The following is a 16,061-nucleotide window of genomic DNA, read 5'->3' on the forward strand; positions in this document are numbered from 1 at the left end:
CTGCAACCTCCAGTCTGGAAGTAAATTTGAATAAGAGGGGCATTACCTTTAAGGGTATAAAGTGAGGAGAGTGAGAGGGGTGGCACATTCTGCAGAGGGACATCGGTTCATGCAGTCTGAGGAGAATCTAATGCTCCTCTGTGTATACAGATTTTATTCCTCGGTTCCTCTGAAGTAACCATGACTTCATAAAGTCTTCTGTGCAAACAGCAGCTAAACACCTGTACCAAACTAACTTGGGTGAAGCCGGGTATATCAGCTAGTGCTAGAATAAAGAAAACTTGCATTGATAGTCATAAACCACCTAACAAGCAGTTTAGGGCTGTTTGTACAGGTATAGTAGATATTTTTTGGCTATTTCAACCTGGATTTGTCTACATCTACATTTGTCTAGAATACCGCAAGGAGAACAAGGGAATAACTCCTCACCAGCATGGAGTCATGAAGGGTCAATCATGTCAGACCAATCTGATCAGCTTCTACCATGAAGTAAGCTCTAAGCTGGACCTGGGAGAGTCTATTGATCTCGTATATCTGGACTTCTCTAAAGCATCTGACACCGTGCCGCATAATAGGCTGATATATAAAATGAGAAGCTCAGATTGGGTGAAAACGTGTGTATCTGGGTAAAGAACTGGCTCAGAGATAGAAAGCAGAGGGGGGTAATAAATGGTTCATACTCTGATTGGGCCCCCGTCGCTAGTAGGGGCCACAGGGTTCAGTATTGGGCCTCATTCTGTTCAATATATTTACCAACGACCTGATAGAGGGGCTGCACAGCAAAATATCAATATCTGTAGAGGATACAAAACTATACAATATAATTAATGCAACGGAGGACAATGTGCGGCTACAAATGGACCGAGATAAGCCGGGGGCTTGGGGGGGGAAATGGCAAGTTCAATGTGAATAAATGTAAGGTTCTGCACATGGGCAGGAGAAATGGATGTCACCAATATACACTAAATGGGGTACTGCTAGGGAAAAGACCTGGGGTACTAGTGGGCTGTAGACTAAACTGGAGTAACCAATGCCAGTCAGCTGCTGCAAAAGCTAATAGAGTCTTGGGGTGCATTAAAAGAGGTATAGGGGCGAGAACATTATCCTCCCACTATATAAGGCACTTGTCAGGCCTCACATGGAATACTGCGTACAGTTCTGGACACCGGTGCTCAGGAAAGATGTTGTCTTTACTGTAAGAGCAGTGAGACTGTGGAACTCTGCCTGAGAACGTGGTGATGGCAGGATTCATAGAGGAGTTTAAGAGGGACTAGATGTCTTTCTAGAGCGCTATGATATTACAGGATATAGACATTAGGTGTCCAGCTGGGTTGGTGATCTCAATATTGATCCAGGGATTACTCTGGCTGCCATTGTGGAGTCAGGAAGGAATTGCCTTCCTCTGGACCAACAAGGATGGGGTTGAAACAGGCTGAACTAGATGAACATTGTCTTCATTCAGCCTAACATACTATGTTACATTTCCTTCTGGAGCATGCATGGTATTTAGGACTAATTTTGCTACTTTCCAGTACTATATTATCTATTTCATATATTTTAATATACACTTTGTAAAAAAAACAATCCAGCCCTTAGAAGTAGTTGTCGTTTTGCTGCAAAACTCGGCATGCAGTTACATCTCGGCAGATATATAAAATATTAGAGTTGTGATGTAATTAGATGAATGGCTTTACAACTCTGCTTGCAGAAAGAGAAGCAGGTCAGTAGCAGCTGATATGGAAAATTAAAACTGAAAGTGAAAGAATGCGCCTCTACCTGAATATAAAGAAGACAAATATTATGACAACTGCAAAAAATGGCCAAATGCAAATCAGAATGGACAACGAGGCCGTAGAATACGTGCAAGGCTTCACTTTCTGTGGTGCGAAAACCGACCAGGCTGGAGAATCTATGCCAGAGATAAAACGTAGGATAGCAATGGGGTGAAGTGCGATGCTAAACATGGACACAATCTGGAAAAGTAGGGATATCAACTAAACAACTAAAGTATAACAACTAAACGCAGGATAGTGCAAAGCATCCTTTACCCAGAGCCATGGATGGATGTGAGAGCAAGCTGATAGGAGGATTGATGCATTGGAGCTGCTGGCGAAAGCTGCTGCATATGTCCTGGATGGCGAGAGGAACAGAGAAGTCCTGAATCGTATAAGACCTGATATATCACTGGAGGGCAAGATGAGCAGACTCAAGTATTTTGGCCATGTAGTATGAGCAGAATCGATAGAAAAATCTATAATGCTTGGTCAGATCAGTGGCAAAATAAGATCTGGCCGCCAAAGGACACGATGACTGATACTGTCAAAGCTGATACTGGCATGGATATCACACAACTTGCCTTAAGTGACACTGACGGTCGTGAACGAATAAACGGCTAAGAACAACAGCTTGTCACCTGAGACCACAAAAGTGGCTCCCCCTTTGCCTATAAGAGGCTCTCGGAGGCTCCTTGTGTGCAGTGACCTCTTCTTCCGCTTGTGTAGAGATTGTTGGCCACTAGATGCCTCTTGTAAAAAACATGAAATTTATGGCATTTTTTTTAGAAGCTACAAAAGACACCGCAAAGACTTTGCATGAAGAAAGCCAAAAGTAACTGTAATTAAACCTAATATCCCCTTCACGGCTTCTGGGTTACATAAACGTTAAAAAAAAGCAACATCAGAAGTAGCAGACAGCCCAGAAATCTCATGTAAATTCTATAGACTTAAAGAAGCGTCCTTTAGTCCACTAAGATTGATAGGATTTAGAATTCTTACATACAGCAAGGTAAATACCAGAGAGAATAAGGACCAGTTCTGTCTGCCAAGTAGGACTTAGACTCGACTATATGAGAATGCTAAATCTTACTGAGCCAAAGGACCCAGTGCCTCTGCCCGTTGACATGACCTTATGTTGTACAGGGATTGGAAGTTCTATGGTCCTGCAGGAATTAGATGTTCCGATAGAAGATTGCTAGTGGTGGTCTACAGGAGCGGCTCCCTCTGAATGCTGGTGGTGGTCTACAGCAGGGGTCCCCAACTCCAGTCCTCAGGGACCACCAACAAGTCATGTTTTCAGGATATCCTATGGTAAGAACACCTGCGGTAATGTCTGAGGACCGACAATAATTACATCACCTGTGCAACACTGAGGAAATCCTGAAAACATGGCCTGTTGGCGGTCACTGAGGACTGGAGTTGGGGAACACTGGTCCACAGAACCAGCTTTCTCTGAATGCTGGTGGTGGTCTAGAGGAGCGGCTCCCTCTGAATGCTAGTGATGGTCTACAGGAGCGGCTCCCTCTGAATGCTACTGGTGGTCTACAGGATCAGCTCCCTCTAAATGCTAGTGGTAGTCTACTGGAGCCGCTACCTCTGAATGCTATTCATCTACAGGACTGGCTCCCTCTGAATGCTGGTGGTGGTTTACAGGACCAGCTCCCTCTGAATGCTAGTGGTGGTCTACAGGAGCGTCTTTCCCTGAAAGCTAGTGGTGGTCTACAGGACCGGCTCCTTTTGAATGCTAGTGGTGGTCTACAGGAGCGGCTCCCTCTGAATGCTAGTGGTGGTCTACAGAAGCGGCTCCCTCTGAAGGCTAGTAGTGGTCTACAGAAGCGGATCCCTCTGAATGCTAGTGTGGTCTACAGGAACGGCTCCCTCTGAATGCTAGTGGTGGTCTACAGGAACGACTCCCTCTGAATGCTAGTGGTGGTCTACAGGAACGGCTCCCTCTGAATGCTAGTGGTGGTCTACAGGAACGGCTCCTTCTGAATGCTAATGGTGGTCTACAGGACCGGCTCCCTCTGAATGCTAGTGGTGGTCTACAGGAGCAGCTCCCTCTGAATGCTAGTGGTGGTCTACAGGAACGGCTCCTTCTGAATGCTAATGGTGGTCTACAGGAGTGGCTCCCTCTGAATGCTAGTGGTGGTCTACAGGAACGGCTCCCTCTGAATGCTAGTGGTGGTCTACAGGAACGGCTCCTGAATGCTAATGGTGGTCTACAGGAACGGCTCCCTCTGAATGCTAGTGGTGGTCTACAGGACCAGCTTCCTCTGAATACTAATGGTGGTCTACAGGAGCGTATTCCTCTAAATGCTAGTGGTGGTCTACAAAAGCGGCTCTCTGAATGCTAGTGGTAGTCCACAGGACCGGCTCCCTCTGAATGCTAGTGGTGGTCCACAGGACCGGCTCCCTCTGAATGCTAGTGGTGGTCTACAGGAACGGCTCCATCTGAATGCTAGTGGTGGTCTACAGGAACGGCTCCCTCTGAATGCTAGTGGTGGTCTACAGGAACGGCTCCCTCTGAATGCTAGTGGTGGTCTACAGGAACGGCTCCCTCTGAATGCTAGTGGTGGTCTACAGGAACGGCTCCCTCTGAATGCTAGTGGTGGTCTACAGGAACGGCTCCCTCTGAATGCTAGTGGTGGTCTACGGGAACGGCTCCTTCTGAATGCTAATGGTGGTCTACAGGACCGGCTCCCTCTGAATGCTAGTGGTGGTCTACAGGAGCAGCTCCTTCTGAATGCTAGTGGTTGTTTACAGGACCAGCTTCCTCTGAATACTAGTGGTGGTCTACAGGAGCGTCTTCCTCTAAATGCTAGTGGTGGTCTACAAAAGCGGCTCTCTAAATGCTAGTGGTGGTCCACAGGACCGGCTCCCTCTGAATGCTAGTGGTGGTCTACAGGAATGGCTCCCTTTGAATGCTAGTGGTGGTCTACAGCAGGGGTCCCCAACCACCGGGCCGCGGACCAGGGCCGGGGCGTTGGGTGTTTAGCGCTGGTCCGCGGCACCGCCGGGAACTTTTGCTCTAAACACAAGGCCCGCGGGCCGAATCCGGCCCGCTGCCTTGTGTTATGTGGCCGGGCGGCGTGCCGACGCCGCTCACCACTGAAGCGATTACCAGCAGGGGCGCCGCAGCTCCCCGCTGGTAATCGCGCTGATCCCGGCGCACACTGACGTGTGCAGCCCGGAACGCTTCCTCCCCGAGTCCCCTGCTCATTAGTTCCGCAGGAGAGGACGTTCCAGGCTGCACACTGACGTCAGGGCAGAGAGCGACGCTGACTGCAGGGAGGAGGGAAGTATATGGGTCGGGGGGCTGCTTACTACTGGGGGGGCTGCCTATTACGGGGGGGGCTACTTATTACAGGGGAAGGGGCTGCCTATTACTCGGGGGGCTGCCTATTACGGGGGGGGGCTACTTATTACAGGGGAAGGGGCTACCTATTACGCGGGGCTGCCTACTACTGGGGGGGTTGCTTACTGGGGGGGCTGCTTATTACTGGGGGGGTGGGGGGTACTTATTACAGGGGAAGGGGCTGCCTATTACTGTGGGGGGCTGGTTATTACTGGGGGTGGGGGGCGGGGGCTACTTATTACAGGGGAAGGGGCTGCTAAGGGGGTTCTTTACTGTAAGAGCAGTTAGACTGTGGAACTCTCTACCGGAGGAAGTGGTGATGGCAAAATCCATAGAGGAGTTTAAAAGGGGACTTGATGTCTTTCTGGAGAAGAAGGATATTACAGGATATAAATATTAGGTTAAGTGTCAATCCTGGTATATAGGCAGGTAGGAACTATTAGGGGTTGATCCAGGGAACAGTCTGATTGCCATTAGGGAGTCGGGAAGGAATTTTTTCCCCAAAAGGGCTAATTGACTTCTGGCCTTGGGGTTTTTTGCCTTCCTCTGGATCAACACAGTAGGATAGACAGGCTGGACTAGATGGACAATGTCTTCATTTGGCCTTACATACTATGTTACTATGTTATTACAGGGGAAGGGGCTGCCTATTACAGGGGAAGGGGCTGCCTATTACTGGGGGCGGGGGGGCTGCCTATTACTGGGGGGTGGGACCTGCTTATTACTGGGAGGGATGCTTACTGGGGGGGCTGCTTATTACTGGAGGGATGGGGGCTACTTATTACAGGGGAAGGGGCTGCCTATTACTGGGGGGAGGCTGCTTATTACTGGAGGAGACCTGCTTATTACTGGGGGGGATTGCTTACGGGGGGGGGCTACTTATTACAGGGGAAGGGGGTGCCTATTACTGGGGGGGCTGCCTATTACTGGGGGAGGCTGTCTATTACTGGGGGGCGCTGCCTATTACTGGGGGGGGGACCTGCTTATTACTGGGGGGGGGGCCTGCTTATTACTGGGGGTGGGAACTACTTATTACAGGGGGATGGGCTGCTAATTACTGAGAGGTGGGGGCTGTCTATTACTGGGGGGGGGATAAATTATATGCTGCCCTATGTGTGTGATGGGGAGGGGGGGATAGATTATATACTGCCCTATGTGTGTGCTGCTAGGCGGGGGGGGGGGGGATATATTATACTGCCCTATGTGTGTACTGCCAGGACATTCTAAATGTCATAATGAAATAAGAATGCACTAACCTCCAACCCCCTTCATAGCCCCGCCCCATATAACCAAAGCCCCGCCCATGTCCCGCCCAACCCTGCCGGGCCTTGTAAAAATGGTCTTGCTTGAAGCCGGTCCCTGGTGCCAAAACTGTTGGGGACTACTGGTCTACAGGACCGGCTTCATCTGAATGCTAGTAGTGGTCTACCGGAGCGTCTTCCTCTAAATGCTAGTGGTGGTCTACAAAAGCGTCTCTCTCTGAATGCTAGTGGTGGTCCACAAGACCGGCTCCCTCTGAATGCTAGTGGTGGTCTACAGGACTGTCTGCCTTTGAATGCTAGTGGTCTACCGGAGCGGCTCCTCTGAATGCTAGTGGTGGTCTAGAAGAGCAGCTCCTTCTGAATGCTAGTGGGGGGTACAGGACCGTCTTCCTCTGAATGCTAGTGTTGGTCTACAGGACCGGCTCCGTCTGAATGCTAGTGGTGATCTACAGGAGCGTCTTTCTCTGAATGCTAGTGGTGGTCTACAGGACTGGCTCCCTCTGAAAGCTAGTGGTGGTCTACAGGAGCGGCTCCCTCTGAATGCTAGTGGTGGTCTACAGAAGTGGCTCCCTCTGAATGCTAGTGGTGGTCTACAAAAGCGGCTCCCTCTGAAGGCTAGTAGTGGTCTACAGAAGCGGATCCCTCTGAATGCTAGTGGTGGTCTACAGGAACGGCTCCCTCTGAATGCTAGTGGTGGTCTACAGGACTGTCTGCCTTTGAATGCTAGTGGTCTAACGAAACGGCTCCTTCAGAATGCTAGTGGTGGTCTAGAAGAGCAGCTCCTTCTGAATGAATGCTAGTGGGGGGTACAGGACCGTCTTCCTCTGAATGCTAGTGGTGGTCTACAGGACCGACTCCCTCTGAATGCTAGTGGTGATCTACAGGAGTGTCTTTCTCTGAGTGCTAGTGGTGGTCTACAGGACTGGCTCCCTCTGAAAGCTAGTGGTGGTCTACAGGAGCGGCTCCCTCTGAATGCTAGTGGTGGTCTACAGAAGCGGCTCCCTCTGAAGGCTAGTAGTGGTCTACAGAAGCGGATCCCTCTGAATGCTAGTGGTGGTCTACAGGAACGGCTCCCTCTGAATGCTAGTGGTGGTCTACAGGAACGGCTCCCTCTGAATGCTAGTGGTGGTCTACAGGAAAGGCTCCCTCTGAATGCTAGTGGTGGTCTACAGGACCGGCTCCCTCTGAATGCTAGTGGTGGTCTACAGGAGCAGCTCCTTCTGCTAGTGGTGGTCTACAGGACCAGCTTCGTCTGAATACTAGTGGTGGTCTACAGGAGTGTCTTCCTCTAAATGCTAGTGGTGGTCTACAAAAGCGGCTCTCTGAATGCTATTGGTGGTCCACAGGACCGGATCCCTCTAAATGCTAGTGGTGGTCTACAGGACTGTCTGCCTCTGAATGCTAGTGGTGGTCTACAGGACCGGCTCCCTCTAAATGTTAGTGGGGGTCTACAGGAGCAGCTCCTTCTAAATGCTAGTGGTGGTCTACAGGACCGGCTTCCTCTGAATGCTAGTGGTGGTCTACCGGAGCATCTTCCTCTAAATGCTAGTGGTGGTCTACAAAAGCGTCTCTCTCTGAATGCTAGTGGTGGTCTAGAGGAGCAGCTCCTTCTGAATGCTAGTGGGGGGTACAGGACCGTCTTCCTCTGAATGCTAGTGGTGGTCTACAGGAACGGCTTCCTCTGAATGCTAGTGGTGGTCTACAGGACTGTCTGCCTCTGAATGCTAGTGGTGGTCTACCGGACCGGCTTTCTCTGAATGCTAGTGGTCTACCGGAGCGTCTTCCTCTGAATGGTAGTGGTGGTCTACAGGAGCAGCTCATTCTGAATGCTAGTGGTGGTCTACAGGACCGTCTTCCTCTGAATGCTAGTGGTGGTCTACAGGACCGGCTTTCTCTGAATGCTAGTGGTGGTCTACAGAAGTGGCTCCCTCTGAATGCTAGTAGTGGTCTACAGAAGTAGATCGCTCTGAATGCTAGTGGTGGTCTACAGAAACGGCTCCCTCTGAATGCTAGTGGTAGTCTACAGGAACGGCTCCTTCTGAATGCTAGTGGTGGTCTACAAGAATGGCTCCCTCTGAATGCTAGTGGTGGTCTACAGGAGCAGCTCCTTCTGAATGCTAGTGGTGGTCTACAGGACCGGCTTCCTCTGAATGCTAGTGGTGGTCTACCGGAGCGGTTTCCTCTAAATGCTAGTGGTCGTCTACAAAAGCGGTTCTCTCTGAATGCTAGTGGTGGTCCACAGGATTGTCTCCCACTGAATACTAGTGGTGGTCTACAGGACTGTCTGCCTCTGAATGCTAGGGGTCTACCGGTGCGGCTCCCTCCAAATGCTAGTGGTGGTCTACAGGAGAAGCTCCTTCTGAATGCTAGTGGTGGTCTACAGGACCGTCTTCCTCTGGATGCTAGTGGTGGTCTACAGGACAGGCTTCCTCTGAATACTAGTGGTGGTCTACAGGAGCGTCTTCCTCTAAATGCTAGTGGTGGTCTACAAAAGCGTGTCTCTCTGAATGCTAGTGGTGGTCCACAGGAGCGGATCCCTCTGAATGCTAGTGGTGGTCTACCGGACCGGCTTTCTCTGAATGCTAGTGGTCTACCGGAGCGTCTTCCTCTGAATGGTAGTGGTGGTCTACAGGAGCAGCTCATTCTGAATGCTAGTGGTGGTCTACAGGACCGTCTTCCTCTGAATGCTAGTGGTGGTCTACAGGACCGGCTTTCTCTGAATGCTAGTGGTGGTCTACAGAAGTGGCTCCCTCTGAATGCTAGTAGTGGTCTACAGAAGCAGATCGCTCTGAATGCTAGTGGTGGTCTACAGAAACGGCTCCCTCTGAATGCTAGTGGTAGTCTACAGGAACGGCTCCCTCTGAATGCTGGTGGTGGTCTACAGGAATGGCTCCCTCTGAATGCTAGTGGTGTTCTACAGGAACGGCTCCCTCTGAATGCTAGTGGTGTTCTACAGGAACGGCTCCCTCTGAATGCTAGTGGTGGTCTACAAGAATGGCTCCCTCTGAATGCTAGTGGTGGTCTACAGGAGCAGCTCCTTCTGAATGCTAGTGGTGGTCTACAGGACCGGCTTCCTCTGAATGCTAGTGGTGGTCTACCGGAGCGGTTTCCTCTAAATGCTAGTGGTCGTCTACAAAAGCGGTTCTCTCTGAATGCTAGTGGTGGTCCACAGGATTGTCTCCCACTGAATACTAGTGGTGGTCTACAGGACTGTCTGCCTCTGAATGCTAGGGGTCTACCGGTGCGGCTCCCTCCAAATGCTAGTGGTGGTCTACAGGAGAAGCTCCTTCTGAATGCTAGTGGTGGTCTACAGGACCGTCTTCCTCTGGATGCTAGTGGTGGTCTACAGGACCGGCTTCCTCTGAATACTAGTGGTGGTCTACAGGAGCGTCTTCCTCTAAATGCTAGTGGTGGTCTACAAAAGCGGCTCTCTCTGAATGCTAGTGGTGGTCCACAGGACCGGATCCCTCTGAATGCTAGTGGTGGTCTACAGGACTGTCTGCCTCTGAATGCTAGGGGTCTACCGGTGCGGCTCCCTCCAAATGCTAGTGGTGGTCTACAGGAGAAGCTCCTTCTGAATGCTAGTGGTGGTCTACAGGACCGTCTTCCTCTGAATGCTAGTGATGGTCTACAGGACCGGCTTCCTCTGAATACTAGTGGTGGTCTACAGGAGCGTCTTCCTCTAAATGCTAGTGGTGGTCTACAGGAGCAGCTCCTTCTGAATGCTAGTGGTGGTCTACAGGACCGGCTTCCTCTGAATGCTAGTGGTGGTCTACCGGAGCGGTTTCCTCTAAATGCTAGTGGTCGTCTACAAAAGCGGTTCTCTCTGAATGCTAGTGGTGGTCCACAGGATTGTCTCCCACTGAATACTAGTGGTGGTCTACAGGACTGTCTGCCTCTGAATGCTAGGGGTCTACCGGTGCGGCTCCCTCCAAATGCTAGTGGTGGTCTACAGGAGAAGCTCCTTCTGAATGCTAGTGGTGGTCTACAAAAGCGTCTCTCTCTGAATGCTAGTGGTGGTCCACAGGACCGGATCCCTCTGAATGCTAGTGGTGGTCTACCGGACCGGCTTTCTCTGAATGCTAGTGGTCTACCGGAGCGTCTTCCTCTGAATGGTAGTGGTGGTCTACAGGAGCAGCTCATTCTGAATGCTAGTGGTGGTCTACAGGACCGTCTTCCTCTGAATGCTAGTGGTGGTCTACAGGACCGGCTTTCTCTGAATGCTAGTGGTGGTCTACAGAAGTGGCTCCCTCTGAATGCTAGTAGTGGTCTACAGAAGCAGATCGCTCTGAATGCTAGTGGTGGTCTACAGAAACGGCTCCCTCTGAATGCTAGTGGTAGTCTACAGGAACGGCTCCCTCTGAATGCTGGTGGTGGTCTACAGGAATGGCTCCCTCTGAATGCTAGTGGTGTTCTACAGGAACGGCTCCCTCTGAATGCTAGTGGTGGTCTACAAGAATGGCTCCCTCTGAATGCTAGTGGTGGTCTACAGGAGCAGCTCCTTCTGAATGCTAGTGGTGGTCTACAGGACCGGCTTCCTCTGAATGCTAGTGGTGGTCTACCGGAGCGGTTTCCTCTAAATGCTAGTGGTCGTCTACAAAAGCGGTTCTCTCTGAATGCTAGTGGTGGTCCACAGGATTGTCTCCCACTGAATACTAGTGGTGGTCTACAGGACTGTCTGCCTCTGAATGCTAGGGGTCTACCGGTGCGGCTCCCTCCAAATGCTAGTGGTGGTCTACAGGAGAAGCTCCTTCTGAATGCTAGTGGTGGTCTACAGGACCGTCTTCCTCTGGATGCTAGTGGTGGTCTACAGGACCGGCTTCCTCTGAATACTAGTGGTGGTCTACAGGAGCGTCTTCCTCTAAATGCTAGTGGTGGTCTACAAAAGCGTCTCTCTCTGAATGCTAGTGGTGGTCCACAGGACCGGATCCCTCTGAATGCTAGTGGTGGTCTACAGGACTGTCTGCCTCTGAATGCTAGGGGTCTACTGGTGCGGCTCCCTCCAAATGCTAGTGGTGGTCTACAGGAGAAGCTCCTTCTGAATGCTAGTGGTGGTCTACAGGACCGTCTTCCTCTGAATGCTAGTGATGGTCTACAGGACCGGCTTCCTCTGAATACTAGTGGTGGTCTACAGGAGCGTCTTCCTCTAAATGCTAGTGGTGGTCTACAGGAGCAGCTCCTTCTGAATGCTAGTGGTGGTCTACAGGACCGGCTTCCTCTGAATGCTAGTGGTGGTCTACCGGAGCGGTTTCCTCTAAATGCTAGTGGTCGTCTACAAAAGCGGTTCTCTCTGAATGCTAGTGGTGGTCCACAGGATTGTCTCCCACTGAATACTTGTGGTGGTCTACAGGACTGTCTGCCTCTGAATGCTAGGGGTCTACCGGTGCGGCTCCCTCCAAATGCTAGTGGTGGTCTACAGGAGAAGCTCCTTCTGAATGCTAGTGGTGGTCTACAGGACCGTCTTCCTCTGGATGCTAGTGGTGGTCTACAGGACAGGCTTCCTCTGAATACTAGTGGTGGTCTACAGGAGCGTCTTCCTCTAAATGCTAGTGGTGGTCTACAAAAGCGTCTCTCTCTGAATGCTAGTGGTGGTCCACAGGACCGGATCCCTCTGAATGCTAGTGGTGGTCTACCGGACCGGCTTTCTCTGAATGCTAGTGGTCTACCGGAGCGTCTTCCTCTGAATGGTAGTGGTGGTCTACAGGAGCAGCTCATTCTGAATGCTAGTGGTGGTCTACAGGACCGTCTTCCTCTGAATGCTAGTGGTGGTCTACAGGACCGGCTTTCTCTGAATGCTAGTGGTGGTCTACAGAAGTGGCTCCCTCTGAATGCTAGTAGTGGTCTACAGAAGCAGATCGCTCTGAATGCTAGTGGTGGTCTACAGAAACGGCTCCCTCTGAATGCTAGTGGTAGTCTACAGGAACGGCTCCCTCTGAATGCTGGTGGTGGTCTACAGGAATGGCTCCCTCTGAATGCTAGTGGTGTTCTACAGGAACGGCTCCCTCTGAATGCTAGTGGTGGTCTACAAGAATGGCTCCCTCTGAATGCTAGTGGTGGTCTACAGGAGCAGCTCCTTCTGAATGCTAGTGGTGGTCTACAGGACCGGCTTCCTCTGAATGCTAGTGGTGGTCTACCGGAGCGGTTTCCTCTAAATGCTAGTGGTCGTCTACAAAAGCGGTTCTCTCTGAATGCTAGTGGTGGTCCACAGGATTGTCTCCCACTGAATACTAGTGGTGGTCTACAGGACTGTCTGCCTCTGAATGCTAGGGGTCTACCGGTGCGGCTCCCTCCAAATGCTAGTGGTGGTCTACAGGAGAAGCTCCTTCTGAATGCTAGTGGTGGTCTACAGGACCGTCTTCCTCTGGATGCTAGTGGTGGTCTACAGGACCGGCTTCCTCTGAATACTAGTGGTGGTCTACAGGAGCGTCTTCCTCTAAATGCTAGTGGTGGTCTACAAAAGCGTCTCTCTCTGAATGCTAGTGGTGGTCCACAGGACCGGATCCCTCTGAATGCTAGTGGTGGTCTACAGGACTGTCTGCCTCTGAATGCTAGGGGTCTACCGGTGCGGCTCCCTCCAAATGCTAGTGGTGGTCTACAGGAGAAGCTCCTTCTGAATGCTAGTGGTGGTCTACAGGACCGTCTTCCTCTGAATGCTAGTGATGGTCTACAGGACCGGCTTCCTCTGAATACTAGTGGTGGTCTACAGGAGCGTCTTCCTCTAAATGCTAGTGGTGGTCTACAAAAGCGGCTCCCTCTGAATGCTACTGGTGATCTACAGGACTGTCTCCCTCTAAATGCTAGTGGTTGTCTACAGAAACGGCTCCCTCTGAATGCTAGTGGTAGTCTACAGGAACGGCTCCCTCTGAATGCTGGTGGTGGTCTACAGGAAAGGCTCCCTCTGAATGCTAGTGGTGTTCTACAGGAACGCCTCCCTCTGAATGCTAGTGGTGGTCTACAGGAGCAGCTCCTTCTGAATGCTAGTGGTGGTCTACAGGACTGGCTTCCTCTGAATGCTAGTGGTGGTCTACCGGAGCGGTTTCCTCTAAATGCTAGTGGTGGTCTACAAAAGCGGCTCTCTCTGAATGCTAGTGGTGGTCCACAGGACCGTCTCCCACTGAATGCTAGTGGTGGTCTACAGGACTGTCTGCCTCTGAATGCTAGGGGTCTACCGGTGCGGCTCCCTCCAAATGCTAGTGGTGGTCTACAGGAGAAGCTCCTTCTGAATGCTAGTAGTGGTCTACAGGACCGTCTTCCTCTGAATGCTAGTGGTGGTCTACAGGACCGGCTTCCTCTGAATACTAGTGGTGGTCTACAGGAGCATCTTCCTCTAAATGCTAGTGGTGGTCTACAAAAGCGGCTCTCTCTGAATGCTAGTGGTGGTCCACAGGACCGGATCCCTCAAAATGCTAGTGGTGGTCTACAGGAGCGGCTCCCTCTGAATGCTAGTGGTAGTCTACAGGATTGGCTACCTCTAAATGCTAGTTGTGGTCTACAGGACCGTCTTCCTCTGAATGCTAATAAAGGTCTACAGGAGCAGCTCCCTCTGAATGCTAGTGGTGGTCTACAGGAGTGGCTCCCTGTGAATGCTAGTGGTGGTCTACAGCAGCGGCTCCCTCTGAATGCTAGTGGTAGTCTACAGGATTGGCTGCCTCTGAATGCTAGTGGTGGTCTACAAGAACGGCTCCTCTTAAATGCTAGTGGTGGCCTACAGGAGCGGTTCCCTCTGAATGCTAGTGGTGGTCTACAGGAGCGGCTCCCTCTGAATGCCTTGTGAACAGCCTACTTCACTATAATGTGTCTGGCCAGCCTGTGTGATGGGGCCCCTACTACACCATACAAGGTAGCCTGTGAGATATTCTATGTGAACGGGCACCTACTACACCGTACAGGGCAGTCTGTTAGATACCCCTGTGTGATCAGGCCCCTACAACACCATACAGGGCAGCCTGTGAGGTACCCCCGTGTAATCGGGCCTTACTACACCATACAGGGAAGTCTGTGAGGTACCCTGTGTAATCGGGACCCTATTACACCATACAAGGCAGCCTGTGAGCTACCCCGTGTGATCGGCCCTTACTACCCCATACAGGGCAGTCTGTGAGGTACCCCGCGTGATTGGGCCCCTACTACATTAGACAGGGCAGCCCGTGAGGTACCCAGTGTAATCGGGCCCTACAACACCATACAGGGCAGCCTGTGAGGTACCACCATGTGATCGGGACCCTATTACACCATACAGAGCAGCCTGTGAGGTACCCCCATGTGATTGGGCCCCTAATACACCACAGAGGGCACTCTATAATGTACCCATGTATTCGGGCCCCTACTACACCATACAGGTCAGCCTGTAAGGTACCACCGTGAGATGGGGCACTAATACACCATACAGGGCAGCCTGTGAGGTAACCCCATGTGATCGGGACCCTATTACACCATACAGGGCAGCCTGTGAGGTACCCCCGTGTAATCGGGCCCTACTACACCATACAGGGAAGTCTGTGAGGTACCCCGTGTAATCAAGACCCTATTACACCATACAAGGCAGCCTGTGAGCTACCCCCGTGTGATCGGGCACCTACTACACCATACAGGTCAGTCTGTTATGTACCCCATGTGATCAGGACCCTATTACACCATACAGGGCAGCCTGTGAGGTACCCCTGTATAATCGGGCCCCTACTACACCATACAGGGCAGCCTGTAAGGTACCACCGTGTGATCAGGCTCTACTACACCTTACAGGGCAGCCTGTGAGGTACCCCGTCTGATCGGCCCCTACTACACAATACAGGGCAGCCTGTGAAGTACCCCCGTGTGACCGGCCCCTACTACACCATACAGGGCAGCCCGTGAGGTACCCCCGTGTGATCAGCCGCTACTACACCATACAGGGCAGCCTGTGAGGTACCCTCGTGTGATCAGCCCGTACTACAGCATACAGGGTAGCCTGTGAGGTGCCCCTCTGTGATCGGCCCCTACTACACCATACAGCGCAGCCTGTGAGGTATCCCGTGTCATCGGCCCTATTACACCATACAGGGCAGCCTGTGAGGTACCACCGTGTGATCGGCCCATACTACACCATACAGGGCCGCCTGTGGGGTACCCCGTGTCAGCGGCCCCTACTACACCATACAGGGCAGCCTGTGAGGTACCCCCGTCTGACCGGCCCCTACTACACCATACAGGGCAGCCTGTGAGGTACCCCCGTCTGACCGGCCCCTACTACACCATACAGGGCAGCCTGTGAGGTACCCCCGTCTGACCGGCCCCTACTACACCATACAGGGCAGCCTGTGAGGTACCCCCGTGTGATCGGCCCCTACTACACCATACAGGGCAGCCTGTGAGGTACCCCGTGTGATCGGCCCGTACTACACTATACATGGCAGCCTGTGAGGTACCCCCGTGAGATCGGCCCCTACTACAGCATACAGGGCAGCCTGACAGTTATCCCGTGTGAATGGCCCCTACTACACCATACAGGGCAGCCTGTAAGGTACCCCGTCTGATCGGCCCCTACTACACAATACAGGGCAGCCTGTGAAGTACCCCCGTCTGACCGGCCCCTACTACACCATACAGGGCAGCCTGTGAGGTACCCCCGTCTGACCGGCCCCTACTACACCATACAGGGCAGCCTGTGAGGTACCCCCGTGTGATCGGCCC

This window comes from Eleutherodactylus coqui, chromosome 13 (assembly GCF_035609145.1).
Source record: "Eleutherodactylus coqui strain aEleCoq1 chromosome 13, aEleCoq1.hap1, whole genome shotgun sequence".
Classification (NCBI taxonomy): Eukaryota; Metazoa; Chordata; class Amphibia; order Anura; family Eleutherodactylidae; genus Eleutherodactylus; species Eleutherodactylus coqui.